Below are 16,250 nucleotides of genomic sequence, written 5' to 3' on the forward strand. Positions count from 1 at the left end.
ATTAATTAGCAAAAACGTATCTTTGGAATGCTTCAAGAAGCGGTTCCGTGATGTTCGCTTATCTTGATTCCACGCAATTGTTTTTGTGTTTGTCTGTCTCTTTGGAGAAAACAAAACACCCCCTCCCCGCAAACAGTGCAGAATAAAATGTTTTCAACCACCAAAGGAAGGGAAAAGTAAGACACCTTGAATAATCTTACCTCTTACATCTTTGGGGGACATTTCTTAGCCTGTTAATGTTTGGAGTTCTCCCCTGGTGATCCAACAGACGTGTAGTATCTGGGGCAATGTCTATTACATGATTTAACTTGTACCTTGATGAGTTTGTGATTACATTAGAGGACTTTGCAGGTGACTAAAGGAAAAAAAAGAATCGTCTTGGCAGTTTCTGTGTGTGTGTGTGTGTGTGTGTGTGTGTGTGTGTGTGTGTGTATGTGTATGTGTGTGGATTAAATTGCTTGCAGGACGTAAGTCCATCTCTGTATACATGGTATCCACCTCTGTATGTATAGTATCCACCCCTCTATATATTATATCCACCCCTGTATATATAGTATCCACCTCTGTATATATACTATCCACCTCTGTGTATATGGTATCCAACCCTGTGTATATAGTATCCACCTCTGTATATATAGTATCCATCTCTGTATCTGTAGTATCATGCTAGCTCCCATGTTTTCGTTACTTGGGATAGTAACAAGTTTCTTAGTGACCGTTCCTGTTTCCATCCTGAGGAGAGAATGAGGGCGTCACCAAAGTGCCCTGTAAGCAATTCTGATGAAAAAGGCTTTCTTTTTTGAATAAGTAGAAAAAACAGTGGGAGACTTAAATAGGGACAAATGTATTAAAAACTCTACTGCAGTTAGGTGTTGAAAAATAAGTAACAGAAGGATTGTGTTGTTTTAAAAAAGATGTATTTAAGGGTCTTGAAGAAGCTATGTGTGTGTGGGGGGAGGTTGGGGGGGGGGGAGAGCCCTGCCCTCTCACATCGAGCATTTTGCAAATTAAGTGAGTTTCATTCTCCCATAAAATAGGAATCCAATAACATTTTATATGATCATAAAATGTGTCTACTTTTGTCTCCATCTTTTATGAAAAAAGAAATATTCCCAAAGTATATTACAAAAAATAATTAATAAGCAACCTTTCGTAGTTATTTTCCAAGGTTAATTATTACCCTAAGAAATCAATTTCAATTTCTTCGGTTTGAGAGACTCGTTTGTGACTCGGTGTTTCCAAAAAAGGGAGTGAGTTAAGATGCTAAATGGGAGCCTTCATTCCCTAGAGAGAATGTCTTTGCTGCTGGCCATGATTTATCCGGTGCTGTCTTGCCTGTTTATGCCCCATGCCAGGAGAATGTATGGAAAATGTAATAGAGCTATTAGGATCTAGTGTAGCAGATTGGTTACAGGAGGAAACAAAAGTTGTCTTCATATTGTTAAAATAAAAGTGAGATACCCTTGAGTCTTCACAAAAGAAAATAACTTGGCCCTTAACCTTCCTGACAAGCCTGAGCTAACGGAGCAGGGGGTCTGGGGAGGCAGCCTGCATCTCTTTGCATGGTGATCACTGCTCCTGTCCTGAGACAGAGGTGAGCACAGCCAGGAAGAGGGAAGAGACACTCCAACCTGCAACTATCTCCTGATGGAACACAGGAAACCAGAAATGAAGGGGATGACTCCCATCTCGCCTCGTGGCGATCTTCTGTAAAAGTCATCAAAGTCACACTGTGTTTTCACCAGGCACCTGAGTTTCTTGACATTCAGTGAAAAAAAAAAATGCAATAACCTCTAAGGATGAGGTGAGAGAAACAACCAGTCAGTTGGTCTGTATATTGATTCTTTATATTGGGGATCCCCAACAGACTGGGGGGGCAGAGGGGTCTGGGTTCGAGGGAGGGGCTACGAATAGTTAATCAGGATGCTCTCCTTGTGCTTGAAAGAGTCTGAGTTCAAACTAGCTTACCTGGAAAGGGTCATTATCGGCTCATGAATGTAAAGTTTTCTGCAAAAGTCAGCAAGTTTTCTCTGTAATAGGACAGATAATAAATATTTTTGGCACTGTGGGCCATGTGGTCTCTTGTCACAATACTCACCTCTTCCTCTGTAGCAAGAAAAGCCACAACGACGTTGGGTAAACCAGCAGGTGTGGCCATGCTCCAATAAAACTTTACTTATGGAAACCAGGCTTTGGATTTCATGTAATATTTCACGTGTTAAAATCTATTCTTTCTTTCTTCAGCCATTTAAACATGTATTTTTAGACACTGGGCTGTTTGAAAACATGGGGCTGAGGTCCAGATTCGGCTCAGTGGTCTGTTCGCCAGCCCCTGGTGTAGAGTCTACTTGTCCCAGAGCTTAACTATGTCATGAGGGCCCCGTCTTGAACCTCTTGATTTTGATTTTTTTAAAAATTGTGTTCTTCCAAGAGAGTTTTCTGAGTGGGGAGCAAGCTTGCCACTGATATGGACTAGCCCTTCCGCAATGGCAGCAAGAAGCCATTTCCCTCACTGTCCCCACACAAAAGCTGCAGCGAGAATAGGTTTGGCCTGGCTTGAGGCAAGTGCTACCCCTGAATCATTTATGACCCACAGGATGCGGTTCTTTGGTCCCATAGCCTGGCCCTACGTGGAGTCTGGGAGGCCCAGCTCCCTAATGAAGAAATGAGTGCCATTTTGGCCACAGACAGAACATGGGCTTATATCCTGGACAGTCCCAGGTGTCGCTTCCAGACTCCACTGTGAACCTTTTACAGTCTTGCGTTATAATTTTATTTTTAGATGTCTCTGGAGACCTCAGGAAGAAGTCCTTTCTGAGTATGGCTTCAGAAAAGGAGTGCGTAGGGTGGTTTCTTATCGATGACTGGCAAAGTACGGGCCTCTGTAAGTCACACTGCAGCTCCTTCCCTGGAAGCAGAGCTCAAGGCAGGCTTCTCGTTTGGTTGATCTGGGACGTTGCGCCTTCGCAAGAAGGGGGGTGAGGAAAATGGCATAGGGCAGGGGGAGTGGCCCGGCTTCCACCCGCGCCCATGCGGAGCTCTGGACTATGAAGCTGGAGCGTGGATGCTGCTTGAGACGAGGGTCTGGCTGGCTGGCAGGCAGTGATTAGCCAGCCCCTGCCAGAGAAGGAGGCTTAGTGGGCACAGCCCCAGGTGAGGCAGAAGGGGGTAGTCGTGGCTTAGCAGCCAACCCTCAAGAGCCACTGGGTGCACCTGCCAGTGAGGGCATCTGCGGTTAGGAGGCAGCATTGTAATAGGCTGGTCTGCACCAGAGAGGCTTCTCTCAGCCCTCTACCCATGGAAGGAAGAAGGATTTTGGCATCAAAATACTCTGCAGGCAGTGTCCGTACCTGGGTATTAATGGACACCCCAAGTGTGGGTCTACGCTTTTAAGAAGTTTAAACCTCTCTTTCTGCCAATGGCCTCATACCCGCTTTTCCACCTTCCGACCTGTTTACTTCAACAGAGTGATCCTCTAATAACTTTTGTTTAGTGAAACTCAAGCCTTTTCAGGATGCTGTGCTAATGTCTTCCTTCCTTAATTGAGTAAATATATTATACACAGCTGGGTAGGTGATTTCCTTGCTGGCCTTGCTGCTACAATTTGAAAATGGATACAATTTTCTTTAACTCACATAGAATGAATGAGGCATTTATTCCTGGTTTCCTGTGGCTCTCCTCCTTCAGAAAATGTATTTACATGGGTATTTTTGAAGCACTTCTTAAGAAACTGAAAAATTAAAATAAAAAGGCGGGGGGGGGGGTGGAAAGCCAAGCCAAACCTCTTACCCCTCCTCCAAACAATGGCTACATTGTGACAACAGTGGGTTGAGCTAAATTCAGCTACGTCAAGGAAGAGCAGTAAAAGGAGACGGATTGTTCTCTAAGCTTCACTTTATTGGATATTGTAATTGACATATAGTTGTCATTTATAATCATCTGTCCATTCTTGTGAGTTGGGAGCAGTAAAGTTAATTGTGGCAGCTCATTTGCATTAATCTCACCTCTGAAGGGTACAGTAACCCATTAATATCATGTCATGATGAATTATCACAAATAACATTGAACATATTGATTAATGATCTCTGAGATTTGTATCTCGTTAAAACATTTTGTTAGCTCTTTAAACTTTTAAGCCAACAACCATTGCACGTAGGAGGTGTTCGAGTCGTCTACTAGGTGGTGGTGGGGAGTGGCATACATTGGCAGGGTCACTGGTTTAAGGAGTTGGACCACTCAGTTCCCATTAGATTTTTTCCCCCCTCTTCAAGAAGCCAAGCACATTTTCTTGGTAACCTCCTCCTACTTTTCCCTGGATGATGGTTTCTTCAAAACAGCGGCTTCTTTGATTATAAAGCGTTTCTGATTCTCAACTGGAATGATTTTAATAAAAGAGTTTTTTAAGTTATCTATTCAGTTCCCCAATTGCTGGCCTTCGGAATCTCTTGTCCACCTAGATCTGCTTGTTACTTTAAGGTGCACATTTTTTTTTCCCCCTCTGCTGCATCAAAATTTCCGAACTTCTGTGTTAACATAAATATAGACTATATTTGGAATGAGTTGTTGGAGATGAAATAAGGTCACTTAAAAACATGACTTATCCTTCGTTTTATACAACTTCATTCCTCTTTTCTCCGGTGCTTTCATTTTTCAGGTGATTGTCCCGAAGGAACAAATATATTGGCCCCACGTGTCATGTGGGCCTTAGTGAAATTATTAAAAATCCTCTTTAACAAGCCCCTTGTAGAATTTCCTGGTGGAAGTTTCAATACACTAGGTGCAGTGAAGTAAAAGGTTGGCCTAAGAGTTGAATTGCAAAGGTCCTTCTCTGCGGCTCTGCTTCACAGGTTGTGAAAGCTCTACAGTGTTTGATCTCTCTCAGCTTCCATGTCCCTTCCACCTACCTTTATCATGTGCTCTGTTTTCTCCAGATAAGTATTTAACAAGTGGCAAATACGGAGACTGGTCTCCTCTGCCGTTTGCTGTTTAGAGAAATTGGACCTGATGGTCCTGAAGTAAGGGTGCTTTGAAGAAGATGTCATTAATGCACGGCTGGTTTACACCCCAAGAGCTGTTCTAGAGAGGGACCGAGTGCAGCAGCTGCTGGTCTGGGGCCCTCCAGCCTGGGGCCAGGGCCCCCCACTGAGGGCAGGATGGTGACCCCCGTGCCTGTCAAGCAGCCGGCTCCCGGAAGGCTGGAGTCACGGGTTCTGACCGTTAGGAAAAGGCAAACGCATGAGAGCTTTGCGCTGGTGGGGCACAATGCAGCCGTTATGTACTGTTTGTCCCTTTAGCCAGCAGGTAAGGACAGTGTTGCCATCCTTCCTTCCCTTCAGATGCTCGCTTTTATGAAGGGGTCTTAAAACAATAACCGGACCATATGTGTAGCAATCTTTGGGCCTAAATAGCTAAGGACAAAGTAGATTGCTTTTTTTCTCAGGGCCACTTTCCTTTCCCTTCTTTGTCAGGCCTGCGATGTTCCTCACCCACTGAGTATTTAATATCTGTGTTTTCAAATCAAAGAACAAGCTTTTTGTCTCCCAGGATAGTATCTTGTAAAGCCAACCTCTTTATTACTTCACTGGTTTAAGGCTTTATTACTTGCGATCCAAAGCCTGCTAGTGAATTATGCATGGTACACTCCTCAGCGTCTTCACTGCCCACGCTCCCGCCACCTTTTTGGGGGGCCCGGAAAGTACAAGGAGATCACAACGTGTGTTCGTTTCTACCCACGGTATTAATCCTTATTCATTTTAAAAAATCTGCTAACGGAAATATTTCCATTCAGCTCATTAATCAATTGTGATTTTCATTCCCTTGTTTTGTAAAAGCTGTTGCAATAAATACTTTTTTTTTTTTTTTCACAAGGCGAAAATCCAAGAGATGGATGCAGCCGGCGTAATTAATTGCACCCAGTTACAGGAGATCAGCAAGTTTGTGAGATTCACATGCTGCTCTTCCATATGGTTGCCCAGTAGGCGAAAAATTTGATTAATGTTTTGAAGTAGATTTTTTTCAGCAAATATTACAGCCCCAGATGAGGTGTTTTTTTTTTTTTCCTTTCTTTTACTTTCTCGTATTGTTAGGCTTAGCTGAAGAAACCAATCCTCTGATTTAAAGCTTAATAATATTGTGATCTAGCGAAAACTTAACATGCAATAAAAATTGCAGTCTGCCTGCCTCTCGTGGATACAGAAAAATAATGCGTTATGTCTTTGTTTGTAATTAAGTAAAACGTGAAAGTCAGATTCTAGGACTTGATTTCCCCACCCCCCCCTTCCTGAAAAGAAAATATAACTGTGGTTTTAACTGATGTATTTTTGGTGTGATTTATAAGCAATATATATGGGCAGACTTTTAGAAGTGTAAGGGAACAGTAAAATAAAACACAGAAATGAGTCATTGAATGGCTTCTTATTAATTGCTGCTCATACCAATGAAGCCACCCTAAATATGACCATGTGAGTGTCATAGAAAAAAATTTAAGCTGTTTCTACTGTTATCCCAAAGGTATATTAGTTTCATAACCACTCAAGACATTCATAGTTAATTTCTCCTTTATTTAGGGAAAAAAAAATAAAAACCTCCCGATTTTCTTTTTTCCAAGTTAGAAAGTCTGTTTTATCTTACGGCTCCTTGTCATGCTGGACACCCATCCTTTTGTGTCACTGCTCCAGTGGGGTCATGCTCCAGCTTATTTTTCTGATCACTGGGTGGGAATCAGCCACTGGGTGACATAATGGGACAAGATATGGTAGGCTTGACCTTGGCGTTCAAAACAACAACAAGAGATTTTGGAAACGTGGGAACTGGTGATGCGTTTCGCAAGGAAAAATGAAATAAGACGCACTTCTCCCCTTTGGCAAATGAGGCCTGATGCTTCAGATAGCTTAGCTTTTCTATTTTTCTTTGCTTTTGAAACTTAATGATTTCTAATTGCCTGAGCAATATATGACTCTCCTTAAACCTCGATGTCTGCTGGAAGGACTGTTAGCTCAGGTGGTTAAAGCCTGATCTGTAACTGGGTACCAAGCTCATTTTGAATCCTTTGTCATGGAGTCATGAACAAGAGCCATAACTTTGACCTGCCACTGGTCTGGAGAGAGACTCAGTTCAGCAGGAACCGAGTTACCATTGAAAACAAAGCCAACAGTATTTGCTGTCCTCTATAAGATGTCACACAGTTGCTGCTTTCTTCCTCTGCATCTAAGACATTTTTAAGGGCTCGAAGTGCCCTGTTTCCAGTGGCTTCACAAGGAACCGGCTCAGTCAAGGTACAGGAGCCAAGGCAGAGACCAGGCCAGGAGGGCCATCTCTTCTGATTTTGAGTCAGTAAGTCAAATCTTTGAAGAAAAGATTAGATACTTTTTGATAATATTAGATGTGTTTGATCGTTTCGCTAAACTAGGTTTATAATCTTTTTTTCTGTATTATTTTTATCTTAATGACCGTGTGGGTAGTAATTATCTGTAAAAGGCATGAAAAGAAGAAGTGTTACAGTGACGGCATATTTTTAAAAAGTCTGAAGAAACCAGCCCAGCCTGTCTTCCCTAAGTTTGGGCTGAAGCTCTTTTGTTCACGGTTGGTGTTATCTAGTTAGAGATTATGATAGTGACGCAGCTTTGGAAACACCCTTTAGGAAAACAATTGTCTAAGACTTACCTAACTTTTTTCGTCAGTCAGCCATTCCTGGTGAATATTTTTTAACCAGGAAGTTTAAGCAATCCGTGTCTGAAAGCCTGCTACATTCAAGACAGTTCATATGGTCGCTTCCAATTACAGCCTGGGCTTTTTAATGAAAAAAAAAAAAAAGAAATAGTTTAAAGTTTTTATTTAGTATGACAGTTGCAACATGAATGATACATGGTCAGTTGGCAGGAGACAGTGCATCGAATTATTTATGAGTTTATCTTTTTTTTTTTTTTTACCAGCACTTATTATATATATATATATATATATATATATATATATATATAGACACATACATACATATATACGTATGTTTGTATATATATGTATGTGCAATTTATTACTGAGTCATAGCACGAATGTTTGAGAATGTTTGAGAATGTAGGCGGAAATGTTTGAGAGGGTCTGATGAGGGCCAGTGCCTTATGGCAATGAAAGTCGTGTTAGTTTTATTCACAGCAGGTGGATCTAGGTTGGTCTGATTTTTGTTGTGAAGCTATGGTCCTGGTGGTCGTTTTAATAAAATGCGTTTGGAAGCAACAAGCCTGTTCACAGAGCAATATTTTGTTTTATCAAAGGAGAAGAATATATGTCCTGTCCATCTTTCATGAGTAATACATCCTTCTACACGATAGCATTGCCCGAACAATCATAGTGACCCTTTATATCCCAGAGGAGCCTGATGCATTTGCAACATCTCCCTTTATAAGTCTTACTTCCCTAGAAGTAATCCTTTGGAGAGCGACAATTCCCAGAGCATCAGTTCCCTTAGATGAAATTTCCTTTTATTTGAACTAACCGCGTTGGATTGTAATTTACAGGCTCTGTCGGTGTATAGGTGTTGAGATCTGGTATTTCACCCGCAAGCGTCCATCAGTCGCGTGGACGTTGTCACATTTTTCAAGCGGGAAGAAGTCCAAACAAACATAAGAAGGGAGGGAAAAAATACCATCCTGGAGATGGGAAGAAAAAAATTATCCTTGGGGTCTCACAAGTTGAGATCGTTGCGTGTTGCCATGCAAAACTAACACCCAGCAGGGAGGTTCTGCTCTTCTCACAAATTCTCAGTTAACACAAGGCGCCGTGGCAGCTGGGAGCCAGAGAGAGTGAGGGTCCTGGCTGAAATGCGGTGCAAGGCGGCTCTCGAAGAAGCCTTGCTGGGAGCACACAGCGCTGGAGGGGAGAACTTTACCTGGTGCTGGCAGCGAAACTTTGCCAGTCTGTTTCTTCCCCCGCTTCAGGCTTGAATAAATGAGCGCTAATGATTTTTAAGGCGTTTTTTAAGTGATTTGTCTTGGGAATGCTAAATTGGCAAGAATAAAACCTAGGCAGGAAAGTTGATTTTTGATGACCCAGAGAAGGCATGTCCTAGAGTGATTTAGTAAGGCTCCAGTGGTCTAAGATTGTTCCACATCAGGGAAAGTATACAGTTCTCAGAATTACTTACTAATGAAAAAAAGAGGTCGGGGGGAAAGGTTGTTAGGCTGCTGGGCATTGGGAATGAGCAGCAGCTCTTAAGATGAAGTGTTCTGAGAAACCTCCTGCCATGGGGATCCAAGATAGTGCCTTCCTGAAGAACGGTTTCCCTTGTCCCAGAACGAAGGGGACAGGGAAACCCCCAGATTCCCGTAAAGGTAGAGGGGTCGTTTCATGAACCCAAGAAAGCACAAGAGATCCAAGTGTATATATACATCCCAGTTCTCAAATCAAACCTATTGTTGCATTTTCTACGTAAACAATATTTGAAAAACACAGTGTTGGCGAGTCTCATTTTCTTTCGTACTAGCTTGGGGGTGTGAGTGGGTCTGGTTCTTTTTAGGAGGCACTGAGTAAAATAATGTGTACTATGGAGAGAAATGCCCTTTACTTGACAGGTGTTTTCTTCAACTTTTCTGAGTCTACAGCATGAGTCAGCCTATCACAGATTTGAGAATATTCATTGAGAGTTTTAGGAGTCACTTTATTTTTATTTTCGTGAAGAGTGAAGTAATTGTATCTCATTGATAATCAGAAGCTTATCAGCCCATGAATTCAGTTACAGGTATTTAAAGTCACTTCTATTCTTTAAAATGAGATTGCTGCGTGCGCACGCACACACACACACACACACACACACATTTCCATTTCTCTCTCTCTCTTTCTCTCTCTTTCTTTCTCTCTCTTTGGAGGACTTGGGGTTGGTCAAACAAACATCATACGGGCATTTACTTAGGGAGCACTCTTCAGACTGACATGTCAATATCTGCCCACGTGTTTATTTGTAATTAAAGTTAAGATGCTCTAGAATGGCTTTACCATTAATCTAAAAACATAGAGTCGTTTCCTGGTGAATGATATATGACAGTTTGCCCTGCGCTTCCTCTGAAAAGGAGACTGTTCCTGTGGCATTGTTACCGAGCGTGGCTTTTCCTGTAGGGCTCACGGCTTAACTGTTTCAAACTCCTGTTGTTCTGTAAATCTGTCAGAAGGGTCTGCAAGGGACCATATTTATGACGAGAGTGTAGAGTGGTCAGTCTAAAAAGCTCCTTAGTGTAGTACTTTGAATTTTAAATTACACACATAATTCAGAGGTAATGTAACTTGCAGTGTCGGACTTTCGTCCATTCCGTTAAATGGAGAAAAATGACTGGTGTGAGGAATGACTTATTGATTCTTGGTGGGAAAATGACTTCTGTAATATAGGAAGTATGGTAAAAGGAATAGCTTAATTATTTACGGAGCACTTTTCAAAATATGCTTTTACAGCAGTACAAATTGTGTATATACAAATCGTACAACTGGATTCTTTTTTTTTTTAATTCTTTCTTAGAGGAAAGTTATGAGAAGGCTTATCGTATTTAGTTGCTAAGGCAAAGTTTAATTTTGCTTAAACTCTTGGTGGCTGTAACTAAGAAAGGTACAAGGAGCAAGGAGAAGTTTCTAAATACCTTAAAAATATGATTTGTTCTAATTGCCATTTCTTATTTACGTTATACTTACGCTCACTTTAGGGGAACTTAACTGCCAAGATTTACAAAATACACTTCTCTCTCTCTCTCTCTCTCTCTCTCTCTCTCTCTCTTTGTCTTTCTGGTTTATGATGTTTTTCAACAGTGTCATGAACTCACTTAATCTGATTTCATCAAGTAAATATATGGGAAGTTGAAATGACATATTTTAATCTGGCATTTGAGGAAATATTCATAAAATATCAGATAAAATATTTATTTTGGCCTTTTCCTTCTGATCTCTCTTTTGATTCAGTGTGTATTCTTTGCTTAAGGACCACAGCCTAATGTTATTTTGACTGCAGTTCACAGTGTTGGCAGCCTTTCAGATAAACAGCATATTTGTGGTTAATTGGTTGAACATGTTCTATAATTATAATTATATTAAAACCTTAATGTGCTTGAACATTTGCCCACTGAAGGCCACTTGCATGAACTACGTTATGTTTCTGTCATTATAACTGAGCTGTCTGGGGCTGACATTCAGCAATTGAGGCAGGACAGGGGACCTGGGAATAACACAGAGGCTTCTCATTATTTCCGTCAGAGACCGCTGTTTGGACACTTTTAGAAGTTGACCATGAAAATTGCCGTCTGGTTGTTACTCGGATCCCCAGGTTTCAATCTGCGGGCTAACGTTTCTTCAGATTTTCAAAAGGGGTTGTTGGCTTGGCTTTTTATCAAAGTTACACAACGGCTGTAAAAGGCAAAATTAGCACTTTATCAAGTTTGGAGCAAATTGCCAAGGCCACCAGGGAGCCGGGAGAGTCACCAAAGACCACTGCTTGGAACTGGGCAAGGAGCCATCTTTGAAATGAGCAGAGAGGTCTGATGGCCACCAGCTGAGGAAGGGAGCCTCTTTTTTTCTGCGCTTCAACCATGCCTTTTGGATTGACATGCTGGACTGGTAGCCCCCTGGGACTTGTCAGCTGAGAATCTTCGCTGCAGATACTGAGTCAATCATACCATGGTATCTTACGCTGGTAACAGTATAAACCAGTGTCTGTGACACCCTCGGGTTTTGCACGAACTGAGGATGATGTTTACATTTTTAACTGGTTGAAAGAAAGAGTGAAAAGAAGAACAGTATTTCCTGACACATGAAAATATATGAAATTCGAATTATAATGTCTGTAAATAAATTTCTTTTAATGTTTATTTATTTTTGAGAGAGAGTGAGAGAGAGCACCAGTGGGGGAGGAACAGAGAGAGAAGGAGACACAGAATCTGAAGCAGGCTCCAGGCTCCGAGCTGTCAGCACAGAGCCCGACACGGGGCTCAAACTCACAAACTGCGTGATGGTGACCTGAGCCAAAGTCGGACGCTCAACCAACTGAGCCCCCCAGGCGCCCCAAATAAAATTTGATTGAAATATGCCACATCCATTTGCATAGGGATCGTCTTGGGCTGTTTTCCTGCTGTCGGGGTCGTGTCCTGCTTACAGAGACACTGTGGCCCTCACAGCTGAAAATATTTACTTTCTGGCTTTTTTGTAGAAAGTTTGCCACCCCTCATCTAAACAAGATGTCCTTCATTTTCTGTGTCCCACCAGAGCAGTGAGGGTTTTAGTACCGGGCCAGAGAAGGGGATTTGGGTAGGATGAATGAATGAATGAATGACCTGTCACACCAAAGCTCTGAGTGCACGGAAGTCTGTTATTTTCTTAACTTTGGCCTCGCCCACCAAACACAGTTTATAAAATTTGAAAATCTGTTTCCAAACATGTTGGGATTGATTTTTATGGTCTTTTAATTAACCCAATAAAAATGGCAACAACACAGCAATTTTAAGAAAATAACAGAGCCAAGTGATTTTTTTTTTTTATGTCTCTGCATGCAATCCATATTACACCCACATGCAGTATTTATATGGTCCAAATAATTATCTTTTGGACTTAGAATGCTTTAAATTAGGATTTACTGAAAAGATTATGTTCTATTTCATAAAAAAAAGAAAGAAAGGAAGGAAAAAGTTCTTCTCAAATTTATTTCTGTGATGGAGGAATTCTGGCATTGCAGAATACGGCAGGAAATTCCATTAGGTTGAAATGTGCAGCCCTTACCCTCAAGTATTTGGAGGGATTCATAGAAGAGCCAAGTGCATTCAGACAGACCCCGGTTGCCGAGCTGAGCGTGCGTTTTGTCAGAAGACTTTGTAAGGTTTTCAGGGATGGGTTAGAATGGTGAGGGTTCCCAGTGCAGAATTCTTAGGCCAGAGATTTTTCTGCCAAGAAGGGAGAAAATTCTAGAGCCTCATGAGCACACCCCCACCCCACTCCAATCCTGTGGGCGCACTCGATTGTCACCCTTCCTTGCTAGTCTCCTGTTCGTGGCCTGGCAGCCACTTCAGCCTCTGATGTATCTTAGCCTTTCTTCTGTCTGACTCAGGTGGGCCCAGCCCCGGACTTTGGAGTCCGACCAGAACCTAATCCTTGCATCGTCTGCTTACCAGCTGTGTGGCTCTAGGCAAGTGACCTCACCTCTTTGAGCCACTGGTTAACTCAGCGGCAAGATGGGCATCTCACATCCCCTTCTCGGTGTTGCTGCAAGGATTCAGAAGGAGGACATTGGCAGGTCACCTGAGGAACTCTCTAGTGTGTACTTAGGAGGCAGGGAAGATTTGTCCTCTTGCCCCCTCCCTTGCCATTCCTATAACTGAGCCCAGGCTTCTTTAGAAATGAAATCTAGACAGATGGTCCCCTCCTCTCTTGTGTATCTCCTGTGACAGCCCAGCACCATTTTGTTGGGTTGTGTGTCCTCCCTTCCTTCCTTTCTCTCTTCCTCTTCCTTACAGTGGTTTTAGGATCTCTGGGTTAGTTGTCTACTCCTCAAGGTCTAGGGCAGTTGGACATTGCTCCCCATCCCACGCTTGTGGCAGGATTATTAAATAGGTCATAGAGTGGGTGGGAGCCTTTGACTGGGTACTCTTGGCCCCAGCCTGGTCTGGCCACTTCTGGCAGGATCTTATCCAAGCACATTCATACCCTCCTACAAGGTGATTCAGAACCTTCCTTGGGCTTCACTCACATTTAGCAACCAGGCTGCCTACATAGTCCCGACTGGTGTCCTGCCTTCCACACTTCCATTCCTCTGCTGCTGAGCCCTGGGCTGGTCCGCCTCCCTTTCTCCTTGTCTAGGTCACTTAAATGGGGCCACACACCTTCTTCCTGCCTCAGGGGTTGACTTCCTCTGATGACTTCCTCTGATGACTACCGCTTGTTCAGTTTCTTCTCTTGTGGACCTCACTCAGCACCTGTGTGCCAAGCCCAGCAGGTTGGGGATGCAGACATTGAGGCAGACTTCTTGCCTCACGGGCTCTCAATCAGGGAGTCCCGGCCGCGCATCCGTGCTGTTACTCATGGTCTGCCACTGCCTGGAACTCGCCCATCTCCCTTCTCCAGCCTGCCTGGTTTCTAATCGTTCTTCAAGGTTCAGTTCTGGTGCGTGTGTGCGTGCGTGCGTGTGTGTGTGTGTGTGTGTGTGTGAGACTGACTCCCTCCTGCCAAAACCACCAGTTCTTCAGCCTTCCATTCTTTCTGTCCTGTGTAGGTTTCTATCGTATACTCACCCCGCTCTGTGAAGATCATCTGTTTGTGTTACCTGTATTTTCCCCACTAGACTGTGCACTCTGAGAATGTTGGAAAGATCTAACACAGCTTTGTGTTCCCATGAAGCAACAAAGGAAAAAAAAAAAAAAAGAAGTGAGAGCTCCATCAAAGTTTGTTTCATGATTGTGTGAATGACTCAGTGATTAAATGAACAAATGAATGAATGAGCCAAGAACTAGATCTGGCCCATGGGAAACAGGTACCTTGACTTGGGGGGCTCATGCTCCAGAAGATCCTTTGATAGGTCCTGCTCGGAAGCGGGGGGCCATTCCCTGCCCAAGATGCCATCACCCTGGCCTGGTTCTCGTTTTCTTTGGGGCTACCACAGGATAGTGGTCAGCACCTGGAGGAGATTCAGGAGTCCCATGTCGTCTTGCAGTCATCGTTACAGCTTCATAGATTACGTGTGCTAGAATGGGAGAGAGTGGCAGGGATTAATCCAGACCGAAACGTGCAAATCACTTGGCTCAGATGTTGTTTTCTGGATAGGGAGGGACAGGCCATTGCAGAAGAAAGAAGCGCTGGAGACCGCACGCAGGATGACGTTGTTATCTGAGGCTTTGGTCACTGACGTTCTCAGACTGAGGCCGGTTCTCAGTTGTGAGCACACCCCAGGCTCGCGGGGCCTCACCTACAGCGGTGCTGATTGAGAACGTCTGGGGTGGGGCCCGGGTCTGCATGCCCAGTGGTTTCCCACATGCTGCTGCTGTTCCTGGTTTGGGGATCACACTGGAGCGAGCACCCTGCTAATCGCAGCATCGTTGTATTGACTCCTGGGAGAAGATTCCCGCCATCGACACCTTCTGTCAGTCGTCAGCAGGGTAGAATCTTAATTTCTAAGCAGGAGGAACATCAGAGTCATTTTAGCAAAATGCTTTTGCCATCATTGCTTTTAAATCGGCCCTACCAAGTGGGAAAACCACGAGTAAGGTTCTTTTATTGAGATAACGTGTTGTAAATATGAGTTCGGCATCCCATTTGGAGAATACAAAAAGCCCTTCCTTGAACTTATTTTGTTCAAGCTACCTGTATTGTTTGGTGTTTCCTGTAAAATTGGATGTCCCTGCCGCAGATGTTGGTTTTGCGGTAATAATACTTTTCTACATTAAAAAAAAAAAAATCCTGAGATGAAAATGTAACTTAGTCTTATTATTGTAATCTCCCCTTTCCTTTTTTGCATGGATCATTTGTTTGTGAACTGGTTATTTCAGGAAGGGCTCAAAGGTAATTTCATGGTTTATAGCATTTATATTGGCGGCTTTAATGAGCAAAACATATTGTTTTCTAATACACAAAATGAGGAATTCACATACATATAGATATTATTTTCATTTCCCAATATTACATGTATATCAAGTTCAGGACATTGAGAAGAACCACATAAAAAAATTATACTTTTGCACACAGGGGAAATATGAAAGTTTTGTAGTGCAAAAAAAAAAATAAAAATAAAAATCAACTTTGCTGGCTTATGAGATGATTTTATTTTTAATGAATCCAAACGATAGCGGGAGCTGCTGTTGTGTTTGTGCATCGAACAGCAATTCATATCTAAAAACGCAGTAACATATGGCTTTGTTATTATTTAGTTTAGAAATTTATGCACCTAAAGGAGTTTCGAGAGCTCTGGGTCCCATTCAGATGTTGTACACAGCAACTAAACAAGATAAGCTGGAGCAGGGAGTTTCTCATCTCCAGGTTATTAAGATTTGACCAATTCACTTTTTTTTTTTGGGGGGGCCATGTTTATTAAACTCAAGAACTTTTTTGCATATTTGCTAATGATTCTCTTCCCTCTTTCTCATTATGTTTTAGAATGCTGAATTTTTTTTTCAGCCCAATAAAAAATATGTCCTGGATTGGAAAAGAGTACCAGGTTCTTTTTCTAGCCCCGGAGTGAGGTGGCTTTCTGGCCTGGTTCATGTGATGTCCTGGGGAGTCATTGACACCCACACGCTCCCAATCAC

General features: G+C 42.7%; 1 protein-coding gene and 1 long non-coding RNA gene across 2 annotated transcripts in view; one reads left to right on the top strand and one right to left on the bottom strand.

Annotated features, from left to right (window-relative positions):
* The window catches only part of WWOX (WW domain containing oxidoreductase), a 304,629-nt gene that overhangs the window by 162,119 nt on the left and 126,260 nt on the right, over window positions 1-16,250 (top strand). The gene's annotated exons all lie outside the window — the stretch shown is intronic.
* On the bottom strand, window positions 207-3,743 carry LOC131499380 (uncharacterized). Its single transcript, XR_009255842.1, has 3 exons — window positions 3,636-3,743; window positions 1,969-2,030; window positions 207-355 (listed from the first exon to the last, which is right to left on the bottom strand). It is a non-coding gene; the product is annotated as an uncharacterized LOC131499380 (long non-coding RNA).

This window comes from Neofelis nebulosa, chromosome 17 (assembly GCF_028018385.1).
Source record: "Neofelis nebulosa isolate mNeoNeb1 chromosome 17, mNeoNeb1.pri, whole genome shotgun sequence".
Taxonomy (NCBI): Eukaryota; Metazoa; Chordata; class Mammalia; order Carnivora; family Felidae; genus Neofelis; species Neofelis nebulosa.